This window comes from Petaurus breviceps, unplaced genomic scaffold (genome assembly GCF_028583685.1).
Source record: "Petaurus breviceps papuanus isolate PSGF00001 unplaced genomic scaffold, PetGlider_PUasm1.0 419, whole genome shotgun sequence".
Lineage (NCBI taxonomy): Eukaryota > Metazoa > Chordata > Mammalia > Diprotodontia > Petauridae > Petaurus > Petaurus breviceps.
Genome location: NW_027186324.1, coordinates 11,403,218 through 11,414,738, shown reverse-complemented (window position 1 = coordinate 11,414,738; position 11,521 = coordinate 11,403,218). Strand labels below are relative to the sequence as shown.

Sequence of the window (11,521 nt, the reverse complement as noted above, 5' to 3'; positions counted from 1 at the left end):
ACATTAGATAACATATCTAGGCTTATCTTAACATTAGATAACATATCTAAGCATACCTTAACATTAGATAACATCTAAACTTTTTTGTTGACTCCAAGGTTTAGTTAGCACAGTGTTGTACAGTTGTTAGATGACTCCTTAGGAGGAAGGACTCATAGTATTGCCGTCGTGCCATGATAAGACATCAGAAGGACTCTTTTGACAATAGTGACATGTTTAATTTACATCAGTAAGCATAGAGATGACCATTGCACACATGCAGCATGCTAGTCAAAGCTTTGGGTGGCTTTATGGACAAGATTAAAGAGACCTTCATCATTGCAGCGACGTGCTGACTGTACAAGAATAAAGATGGGTGAAGTTGTGTGTGTGTGTGTGTGTGTGTGTGTGTGTGTGTGTGTGTGTGTGTGTGTGTGGTGTGTAGGGAGGACTGGAGCCCTTTTCAGGGCTGTTCATCTGAATTTGATAGCTGTCTTCACCCAGCTCTCACCCGTGACTCCAGCACACTGTAACGTGAACAACAGCCACCTCCTGGACACTGTTTTGGTGGATGGACTAAATCAGGTCAAGGGTAACTGACGGGCCTCAAACCCAGGGGTGAAGGAGTGAAGACTTCTCCTGGCAGAATGGGTGGGTGAGAAAGATTTGTTCTAAGGCTATGAAGGCAGCTGAAGCAGGCCCTGTGGAGCATTAGTGATTGGTTAGGCATCCACTGCATCCCAGGGCATCACCATTCGCCCTGGCTTTTGTCTTTCCCATTGGACTCCAGTGAAGAGAGAGTGAGGCTGACCCCTTGGTGCAAATCTGCCCCTCTCAAACCCAAGTCAAGATGGTGTTAGATGTTAGAGAGAGTTCAAGAAGGATGAAGAGTAAAGGTCATTAGATTTAACTGTTAATCAGTTTCAGTTAAAAGATGAGGTCAGGGCGTGGCTAGGTGGTGCAGTGAATAGAGCACCAACCCTGGAGCCAGGAGGACCTGAGTTCAAATCCGGCCTCAGACACTTAACACACACACACACACACACACACACACAAACCTAGCGACGTGACCTTGGGCAAGTCACTTAACCCCAATTGCCCTCACACAAAAAAAAGCAAAAATAAAAGATGAAGTCAGATGTTCATTTGCAAAGGGTTTTAAAAGAGAATGAGGGGAAAGAAAGAGGCAGCAAGTATAAATGACTTTTTCAAGCTGTTTGAAAAGTAAACTAGAGCTGGGAGGCACGGGACATTCTAGTAAGAACGTTTAAGAATGGGTGAGACTTATGTACCAATTGATAAGGAATTTTAGGGTTAGAGAGTAAGAAATGAAGATCTGGGGAATCAAATGGAGAAGACTGGAGGGAAGTGCATTAGGGTTATTTGGAGAATGATTGGCCTTGGCAAGCAGAAGGGTCATCTCATATAGTAAAGATGAGGAAAGTAGTTCTTGGCAAGTGGCTTCAACATTTTTCAGAGAAGGATGAATTGAGGTCCCTAGGGGAAGGGAAGAAGCACTTATTAAATGCCTTCTGTGTGCTAGACACTGTGCTAAGAGTTTTTACAAATAATGTTTTATTTCGCAGATGAGAAGATGGTTGGAGGAGTTGGCTGAGGGGAGAAGGCAATGTTTGGAATAGTTGTTGGGGTGAGCAGGAAAATCAGAAAGGAGTATAAGGGTTGCTTTCATCCAATTAAGGACACAGTTGATAGTGGGGTTATTTTAAAAATGATTTTTCCTTTGATTGACCAGTTCTTTAGGATTAAATTTTTTAGTCTCCATTTAAGTTGGAATTTTTTGTTTTAAGATCCATTATTGATTAAAGTTTTTATTGTATTGTGGCCAGTAAGTATATGCTTAATATTTCTGCTTTTCTGCATTTGATCTTGAGGTTTTTAAGCCCTAGCACATGGTCAGTATTTGTAAATGTGCTGTGCACGCAGTCAAATAAAAAACATTTATTAAGCACCTACTTTATTCAGAGCACTGTGCAAGTATTGCATATATAAGCACGACGAATAAAATAGTCCTTACCTTTAAGGAGTTGTCATTCTAATAAAGGAGAAAAGAAGCACATTTATCCAAGTATACAAAAGCCAAGTATAAAAACAAATCAATACCAAAGAGTTAAATATCAGCGTAGTTTGGGAGGAAGAGGGCACTATAGCAGTGGGCAACAGGGATCAGGAAAGACTCATGTAGAAGGTGATGCTGTTTGATTTTGTGAAAGGAATTGAACGATTTTTTTTAGATTTTCTTTTTTTTTCTTCCAGAATTTATTTGTATTTAGTTTTCAACATACATTTCCACAAGATTTTGAGTTCCAAATTTTCTCCCCATCTCTTCCCTGCCCTTCCCCCAGTCTGCCCTCTCTTCTCTCTCTCCCCTCTGCATCCCAGATTGAATTATTAAAGGAATTCTTTGAAGTGAAGGTGAGGAGATTGTGCACTGTGCACATGGGGAACAGCCAATGCAAAGTCATGGAGATGAAGTGTCATGTGTGAAGAATTAAGATAAGGAGAGTTTGACTGTGTCACAGACTGTGAAGGGAGGGTGGAGGAAGAGTGATTTTTTTTTTTAAAGCAGTCAGGGTTAAGTAACTTGCTCAAGGTTACACGGCCAGTTATTTCTGGGTGTGGTGCTGAGTATCTGAGACCGGATTTGATCCACGTCATCCCGACACTGGAGCCGATGCTCTTACTCGCTGAGCCACCTGGCCGCCCCTAAGCAATTGGGGTTAAGTAACTTGCTCAAGGTTACACGGCCAGGTGTTTCTGGGTGGGTGCTAAGTGTCTGAGCCCGGGATTCGATCTCCAGGTCTTCTCAACACTGGAGCTGGTGCTCTTACTCGCTGTGCTACCTGGCCACCCCTGGAAGAGTGATTTTTAATGGCATTGGAAAGATAGATCAGATCCAGGTTGTGAAGGCATTTACAAACTGAGCAGAAATTTATATTTGATCCTATAGACAATAGGAAGTAATTGAAGTTTATTGTGCAGGGAATCAATCCTGTCAGATACTTATTTAAGATAATCACTTGGGCACCTAAGTAGAGGATGTGTAGCAATGACTAGAAACTTGAGGAGGGGAGACTAATTAAAATCTAAGCACGAGGTGATAAAGGCCTGACCTAAATGGTGGCTGTGCTATTGAAACAAAGGAATCAGGTTTGGGAGATGTTGTAGAAGAAGTGCCAGGACTTGACAGATATGTGGGGTAAAGGACCGTGAGGAGCTGGATAATTCAGAGGTTATGAGTTTGGGAGATGAGAAAAATGGCAGTGCTTTCAGGAGAGATAAGGACATTTGGAAGAGATAGGAGTTTAGGGTAAAAGATAATGAAGCTCTTCCTTGAGTGTAGAACTCTAGCCTTTGATTTTAGAGTGTAACCTCAACTGATTTTTTCCCTGACTTTATGAAGAGATGAAGGTTTTGACATATGACTTTACTCTCATTTGTTACCTTTTTTCTCTGATGATCTTGCAGAAAATGAAAGTATGTATTACCTGATTATTTAACTTCAATAATTGAGAAACTCTGAAATAACCTAGAAAGCTTCAATAACCTAGAAAGCTTCCTCGAGACTCCCTTCTACTTCTTCCATGGAATTAAGCTGTATTTACATATTGTTTCATCATGAATCCTTGAAATAAGTGCCTTATTTGAGTTATGACAGGTTGCATGTGTAACCTTGGGCTGACAGATGTTTCAATTCAAGACTCTTTTCATTGTAGGATTTATTTGAAGGTGGTTTTTGAGAATGAAGCAACTAAAAGATCATGAACCCTTTGAGACCTTACCTTTCATCGGAAATAGTGCCAATCTATGTACTTTACTATAAGGATGGGCTTCTGTAATAGAGTCAGATGACTAGTCTGAGAAACCGTGGGATGTGAGGACAGTGTGTGTATGACATCCAAATGTGCTGCTGTGAAGTTTGGTGATCAGAAATGTATAATGTGATCTCTTGATAAAAAGCAGTCTGTTCGGAATGAAATTCAGGATCCTGAAACCAGCCATTTATAGGACAGAATGATTCAGTGTTTAGCATAGACTAAAAGTCTGACATTTTGATGAGTGATTCTGAGGCCTTTATTGTGAAAGTATGAGCCTTTTCAACTAGAACTTGCCTGAACACACTGGACATACTGAGTAGGAAATCACAGTGGTTTTGTACAAGATCAAGTCTTTTTTTTTTTAATATAGGCCTAGAGATCGTATTCTTCTAACTAGTAACAAATATGAAAGCAAGATTTTAGCCAGTTGGAAGAGAAATCAACTACAAATGCTTAAAAACTTTGTATTGGAGGATCGTAGTATCTGTTTTCAGCCAGTATTCCATTTAGATGGTGATATATACAGATATAGGATTGTATAAGGAATTTTTCCAGCTGCAGTATTCTTAGGATTATCGAGACTCCAGAGAGTTTTAAAGAAATGCACTTTGGAGACATCTTTGAACTGCCATTTCATAACTGATAGAGATCTCTCTGTCTGTCTGTCTAGGACTTAAGAACAGAAAACCTAATCGAGCCGCTGGTGGCTGAGTGAGTACAGGAATTGATAGAGAAGCCCAAACTTCTTGGCAGGTGAATTCTCATGGCAGAATGAACTGGATTGACAAAAGTGGGGAGGGCTTATTTTTTGCCAGTAGTATTCCTGATCACGTTTTTCACAGTGCTGAAGAAGGACCACAGCTGAAGATACAGATAGTCGTTTTCGTTACTGTTCTCCCTCACCAAACCAAACAGAAATCTTGTGGTCCTGGAGATCCTGGCACTGGTGTAGCTTCAGTGGCAGCTGACTTTCCATGAACCCAAGTTCTTGCCTAATGATAGCATTCAGCTCCCTGGGTGGGGTAGAGTGGGGGATTATTTTGTTGATATCCAGTATGGCATGCTGATAGACTGTAACCCCATTGAAATTCATTTGTACTTAGTTAAAGATAGTTAGGGGCAGCTAGATGACCCAGTGGATAGAGCACCAGCCCTAGAATTAGGAGAACCTGAGTTGAAATCCAGTCTTGGGTACTTCCTTGTATGACCCTTGGCAAGTCACTAAACTCCAACTGCCTCAAAAAATAAAAAGCAAACCCCCAACTCTAAAACTTAGTTATATTTATCATTCCTATAAGTAAATTTGGATATAAATTTTGGTCATGTTGAATTTGAGTTGTCTCTAAGACACCTTTTTAAAAAAAAATTTTTTTTTTTAAAGCAATTGGGGTTAAGTAACTTGCTCAGGGTTACATGGCCAGTTATTTCTGGGTGTGGCGCTCAGTGTCTGAGCCCAGATTCGAACCCAGGTCATCCATACTCTGGGGCCGGTGCTCTTACTGTGCCACCTGGCCACCCCTAAGATACCTATTTTGAAATACTCAGTAGGCAATTGTTGATAACTAATTGAAGCTCAGGGGAGTTATCAAGGATACAGAATTACTGAATATAGAGGCTATTTGAGTCATCTCTATGGAAATGATAATTGAATCTATGACAGCCAATGAAGTCACTAAAAAAGACAGTGTAGATAGAGAAAAGAAAAGGGCTCAGGACAGATTTTGGGGAATATAAAAAATTAGACTTGATAAATATAAACTAGGAAGTGAGAAGGAGCAGTTAGACATATAGAACAGAAGAGAATGGTATCCTGAAAACCCAGAGAGGAGAGAGTATCCAGGAGGTGAGGGTGGTTAGCAGTGTTGAGTGCAGTTGCAAAATATTTATGTTCCCTTTTTATTATTTTGTAATCACCAGAAAAATGTTATATCTAAGGTATTTTTAAAAATAGTTTACTGAAGTTTACTTTTTTTTTTTTGCTAGGTTTTTCTAATTCTGAAAAGGATATCTTGAGGTTTCCTATTATTATAGTTTTGCTCTCTTTTTAATTCTGTTAGCTTTTCCTTTAAGTACTAAGTTGCCAATCCAGTCTCTACATCTATATTAAATAATGAAAATATTATATATAGTACCTCTAAATTTAATGTAGTTTCCCCATTGAATTTAACCATGATTATTTTTACTATTCCCTGCTACCACAAAATTTTAGTTTACCTCCAAATAAATTTTATAATAATTTTTTCCAATCCATCTTTCTTTTTTTTGTGTTGCCATTGGTGTTTATTGTATATAGCATATTGTTGGAGTATGCTTTCTAATCTCTTATGTTATCCTCTTCTATAACATTCAGAATTATGATGGTTAATTGGGCATTTCCCTCTGTCCTATTAAACTTTTTCTTCTCTTTCTCTCCCTTGACAGAGAAGAATTGTGGTAAAAGGCAAGGAATGTGAATAACACTAGTGACTGATAATTGAAATAATCTCCTTCATTTCTACTTTCTTCCCACTTTTCCCTTGTCTAGATCTTAATGGATCTCCTCTAATCCCTTTCTCCTTCCCTCCCACCTACATTCTTCTGTCTGTTTGCTTCTATTTATACTCTTTACAATCTACCTCTGATCCTGAACTATATGTTGACTACAATTTTATTACCTCCTTTTTAAACTCTCTCCCTTCTCTAACTCCTTGTCCTTAGCCTTTCCCCTTTTCAGTTTAATGTATTTCTATGCCACCTGTGTTCAACCCTTTTTCTAATTTCGGTTAAGAATGTGAGGTTCATGTGATGCCTATTTTCTCCACTGCTTTCTCTGTGTTTGTGTTCTCTTTGCCTCCCATACTCTAATTATGAAAAATAGTAAGTAAGGATCTTCCTCTCTGCCCCTTTCTTGGAGGCATTTAGGGCTAAATGACTTGCCCAGGGTCATGCAGCTAGTAAGTGTCTGAGGTCAGATTTGGACTCAGGTCCTTCTGACTCCAGGGCTGGTCCTCTGCACACTGAACCACCTAACTGCCCTGACTCCCTTTCAGTCAGTCACAAGGCATTTATGAAGCACTTACTAGGTACTTAACAAAGTGCTAAGTATAGGAAATAAAAAGAAAGGGAGGAAAAATCCCTGACTTTAAGGAGATGATGCCAATATGTACCTACCAGATATATACAGGGTAAATTGGAGGCACTGTCAATGAGTGGGGTTGGGAAAAGTTTCTTGCAGAAGTGGGATTTGAGCTAAGACTTGAACAAAGCCAGGGAAAGAGGGCGGAGATGAAGGAAAACATTCTAGGCATAGTGGACAGCCAGTGAAAAGTTGTGAAGTTGGAATGTTGGTGTTGTTGAATTGTGGAGTGCCTCAAGGAGAATAAAGTGTGAGAAACCTGGAAAGGGAAAAGGTTAAATTAGGAAGAGCTTTTAAAGCCAGAGGACTTTATATTTGGTCTTGGAGGTAATAGGGAAGCATTCTTTCCTTTCCTAAGACCATGAACATGGAAGAAAACTGCCTTGTGGAGCCATTATTATAGTATGATTATTATTTTTTATCAAATGCTTTATTAACTTCTAGTTTACATCATTCATTTCTGCAAGATTTTGAGTTACAAATTTTCTCCCCATTTTTCCCCTACCCATCACCCCCAAATAGCGTTCCCACTGGATATCCCCTCCTGCAATCTGCTCTCTCCCAGATCTTTTCCCATACCCCCTCCAACTTTCCAGTAGGGCACGGTGGATCTCTATGCCCCAGTGCCTGTGTATCTTATTTCCCATTTACATGTAAAATAATATTGATAATAGTGTATATATATATATATATATAGAGGTATATTTATTTTAAACATTTGATTCTAAAACTTTGAATTCCAGATTCATTCCCTTCCTCCCTTGTCACCCACCCTTACTGGGAAGATAAGCAGTTCAGTATGGGTTGTACATGTGTAGCTATGCAAAATGTTTCCATACTAGATATATTGTAGAAGACTGACTATATTTCCCTCCCTCCTATCCCACCTCCCACTTGTTCTATTTTTTCCTTTGATCCTGTCCTTTTTCAAAAGTGGGTGCTTCCAACTTCCCTCCCCACCAGCCTGCCCTCCCTTCCATCATTTCCCCTCTCATCCCCTTCCCCCTACTCTCCTGTAGGTTGAGATACCCTATTTAGTGTGTATTTCATTCCCTCCTCAAGCCAAATTCAATGAGAATAAAGTTGACCCATTCCCTTTTGCCTTCCTATTCTTCCCCTCCTTTGTAACCATTTTCCTTTGCCTTTTCTATATGAGATAGTTTACCCCATTCTGTCTCTCCCCATCTCCTCTCATTATATTCCTCTCTCACCTCTTAATTTCACCTTTTAAGTATCATCCCTTCCCATTAAACTGGTCCTGTGCCCTCTCTGTATACCCGTATACATACATAAACACATTCACATATGTATTCATATGTCCATATACCGTCCTATATAGACATATGTGTTCTATTGCCTTCAATAATTCTCATGCTGAGGCTCACCTTTCTTCCCCTTCCGCGGAGGGCCGTCTGTTACCATCTCGACTCTTCATGGACCCCGTAGCTTCCGACCATGTCTCAGGAGGTAGTAGTCGATCCCACAGGGAAAATGAGTCCAGGCGAGAAGCCTTAGGTGGAGGTGAAGGAAAGCAAAAAGAAGGAAGAAAAAGAAGAATAAAGAAGGATGTACCCACGGAGGACGAACAGAGCTGAACCCTTGGCCTGAATATATCAACAAACGTCTTGGGATGTATCATAAACTTAAAGCAGAACATGACGCCATTATGTTCGAGAAAGCCTCAAAAGATAGTCAGCCAATGAAAGTCACTGATGGTAAACAGCTTGATGCTGAATCCTGTACCAAGTGGCTTGTGGAGATAGTCAAGGTCTAGCTGATAACACAGAAATCGCCGCAGCACATAATGTCGTACGGGATCTAGATTGGCCTTTGGAGGAAGACTGTACCTTGGAGCTTCTTACATTTGGGGATGGAGAAGCTCAAGCAGCATGCTGGCACTCAAGTGCTCATATAATGGGTGAAGCCATGGAAAGAGTCTGTGGTGGGTGCTTGTGCTATGGCTTTGGTTGTGACATGCTTTGGAGGCTTGATGTAAGAAAATCATTAAGGAGAAACAGTTATTTGAAAGACTGGAACTTAAGAAAGGAACCTTGCTTGAAATGTTTAAGTGCAATAAATTCAAGTGTCGGATCTTGAATGAAAAAGTGAATACTCCAACTCCTACAGTCTGTAGGTGTGGTCCCTTAAATAGATCTGTGCAGAGGTCCTCATGTGAGACAGACTGGCAAGATTAATACTTTGAAAATTCACAAGAATTCATCTACATATTGGGAAGGCAAAGCTGATATGGCAACTCTTCAAAGAGTTAATGGTATTTCATTCCCAGACCCTAAAATGTTAAAAGAGTGGGAGAAATTCTAAGAGGAAGCAAAAAATAGAGATCACAGAAAGATTGGCTGGAATCAGGAACTCTATTTCTTTCATGAACTCAGTCCTGGAAGTTGCTTTTTCCTGCAAAAAAGGAGCCCACATCTATAATACATTTATTGAATTCATTAGGAGTGTGTATAGGAAAAGGGGGTTCCAGGAGGTCGTCACCCCAAATATCTATAATAGCAAACTCTGGATGACTTCAGGACACTGGCAGCACTACAGTGAAAACATGTTCTCTTTTGAAGTGGAGAAGGAGATATTTGCTTGGAAGCCCATGAACTGCCCAGGGCACTGTCTTCTATTTGATCACTGGCCCAGATCTTGGAGGGAGTTAGCCCTGCGAATAGCTGACTTTGGGGTACTTCATCGAAATGAGCTATCAGGACCTCTCACAGGGCTCACCAGAGTACGGTGATCCCAGCAGGATGATGCTCACATATTCTGTACCATGGAGCAGATCGAAGAGGAGCTAAAGAATTGTTTGGACTTCTTGTGGACAGTGTATAGTGTATTTGGATTTTCCTTTAAATTAAACCTTTCAACTCGCCCAGAAAAGTTCCTTGGGGATATTGAAGTATGGAATCAAGCTGAAAAGCAACTTGCAAGCAGCCTTCATGAATTTGGTGAGAAGTGGGAGTTAAACCCTGGGGATGGAGCATTCTATGGACCAAAGATTGAAAGGCACAGCTAGCACAATATAACTTCATTCTAGTTGTTGGTGAAAAATAGAAAACCAGTGGGACGGTGAATATCCATACAAGAGATAACAAGGTGCACGGAGAACGAATGGTGTCAGAAACAATCAAAAGGTTGCAGCAGCAGAAGCAGTCTCAAAGCAAACAAGGTGAAGAAGAATTTTAACTCTCCTCCTTACCCAAGTCTTCTTCTCCCCCCCCCCAATTGGTTCAGTCTAAAAAGAACAGCAGGTTTTCTGTTTTTCTAAATAACATTCAATTTGTACAGGTTGTATAACCTCAGTTTTTACTGGCTACAAAAAGAATATCTTTGCATTGCGTGCCCAGGATTTTAGATGAATTTTTAGGGTGAGCCTCCTTTTTTTCTGTTTTTGCCATTTTTAGACACTGAATAAATATACTTGAAACATTTAATTAATAAAAGCAGACCGAAAACTGATTAGATTCCCTAAATATCTGATCACTGAAAATAAAAGAATGCTTCAAAGTGATATGGGAAAATATTCTGCAAGATGTGATCATTGAATAAATTTATTTACCCCCCCCCAAAAATAAAAATTCTCATACTGAGAAAAGTTTCATAACTTACAATGATCATTTTTCCATGTAGGAATGTAAATAGTTCAACTTTGATAAGTTCCTTGTGATTTCTTTTCCATGTTTTTCTTCTCTTGCTTCTTGTATCTGAATGTCAAATTTTCCATTCAACTCTGGTTTTTTCATCAAGAATGCTTGAAAGCTCTCTATTCTACTGAATGACCATATTTTCCCCTGAAATATGATACTCAGTTTTGCTGGGTAGGTGATCCTTGGTTTTAATCCCAGCTCCTTTGCCCTCCGGAATATCATATTCCAAGCCCTTTGTTCCCTCAGTGTAGAAGCTGCCAGATCCTGAGTTATCCTGATTGTGTTTCCACAATATTGAAATTGTTTCTTCCTGGCTGCTTGTAATATTTTTCTCTTTGATCTGGGAATTCCGTAACCTGGCTATAATAGTCCTAAGAGTTTTCTTTTTGGGATGTTTTTCGGGAGGTGATCAGTGCTCCATTCTCATTTTCTATAAATTGGGCAAGATTTTCCCCCTCTTTGTTTTGTTAAATTAAATTTGTTTTTCAAATGATTATCTACCTTTTCTTCTCCCACCCCCTATGAGAAAGGAAGAAAAACAGAATGTCCTTTTGCATAAATGTTTACTCAAGCAAACATATTCCTAAATTAGGTTTTTGAAAAAAAATCTTTCAATCCTCAAAATAAGTCCATCTCTTCTCTCTTAGGAGGTGGTTAAAATACTTCATCATTGGTTCTCCTCAATCATGGTTAGTCATCACATTGATCAGATTTCTTAAGTCTTTTAAATTTATTTGTCTTGTCTTTTTATTTTTGAATTAAATTTTCTGTTTATTTTTAGTTTACAACATTCAGTTCCACAAGATTTTGAGTTACAAATTTTCTCCCCATTTTTCTCCTAACCACCACCCCAAAACAGTGTTCCCACTGAATATCCTCTCCCCCAACCTGTTCTCTCCCATATCTAATGCCATTCCTCCTCTGACTTTCCAGTA

At 39.6% G+C, this 11,521-nt stretch overlaps 1 protein-coding gene and 1 pseudogene across 4 annotated transcripts in view; both read left to right on the top strand.

Annotated features, from left to right (window-relative positions):
• The window catches only part of SCML2 (Scm polycomb group protein like 2), a 218,216-nt gene that overhangs the window by 131,868 nt on the left and 74,827 nt on the right, over positions 1–11,521 (top strand). The gene's annotated exons all lie outside the window — the stretch shown is intronic.
• LOC138171249 (threonine--tRNA ligase 1, cytoplasmic pseudogene) lies at positions 7,964–10,517 on the top strand (annotated as a pseudogene).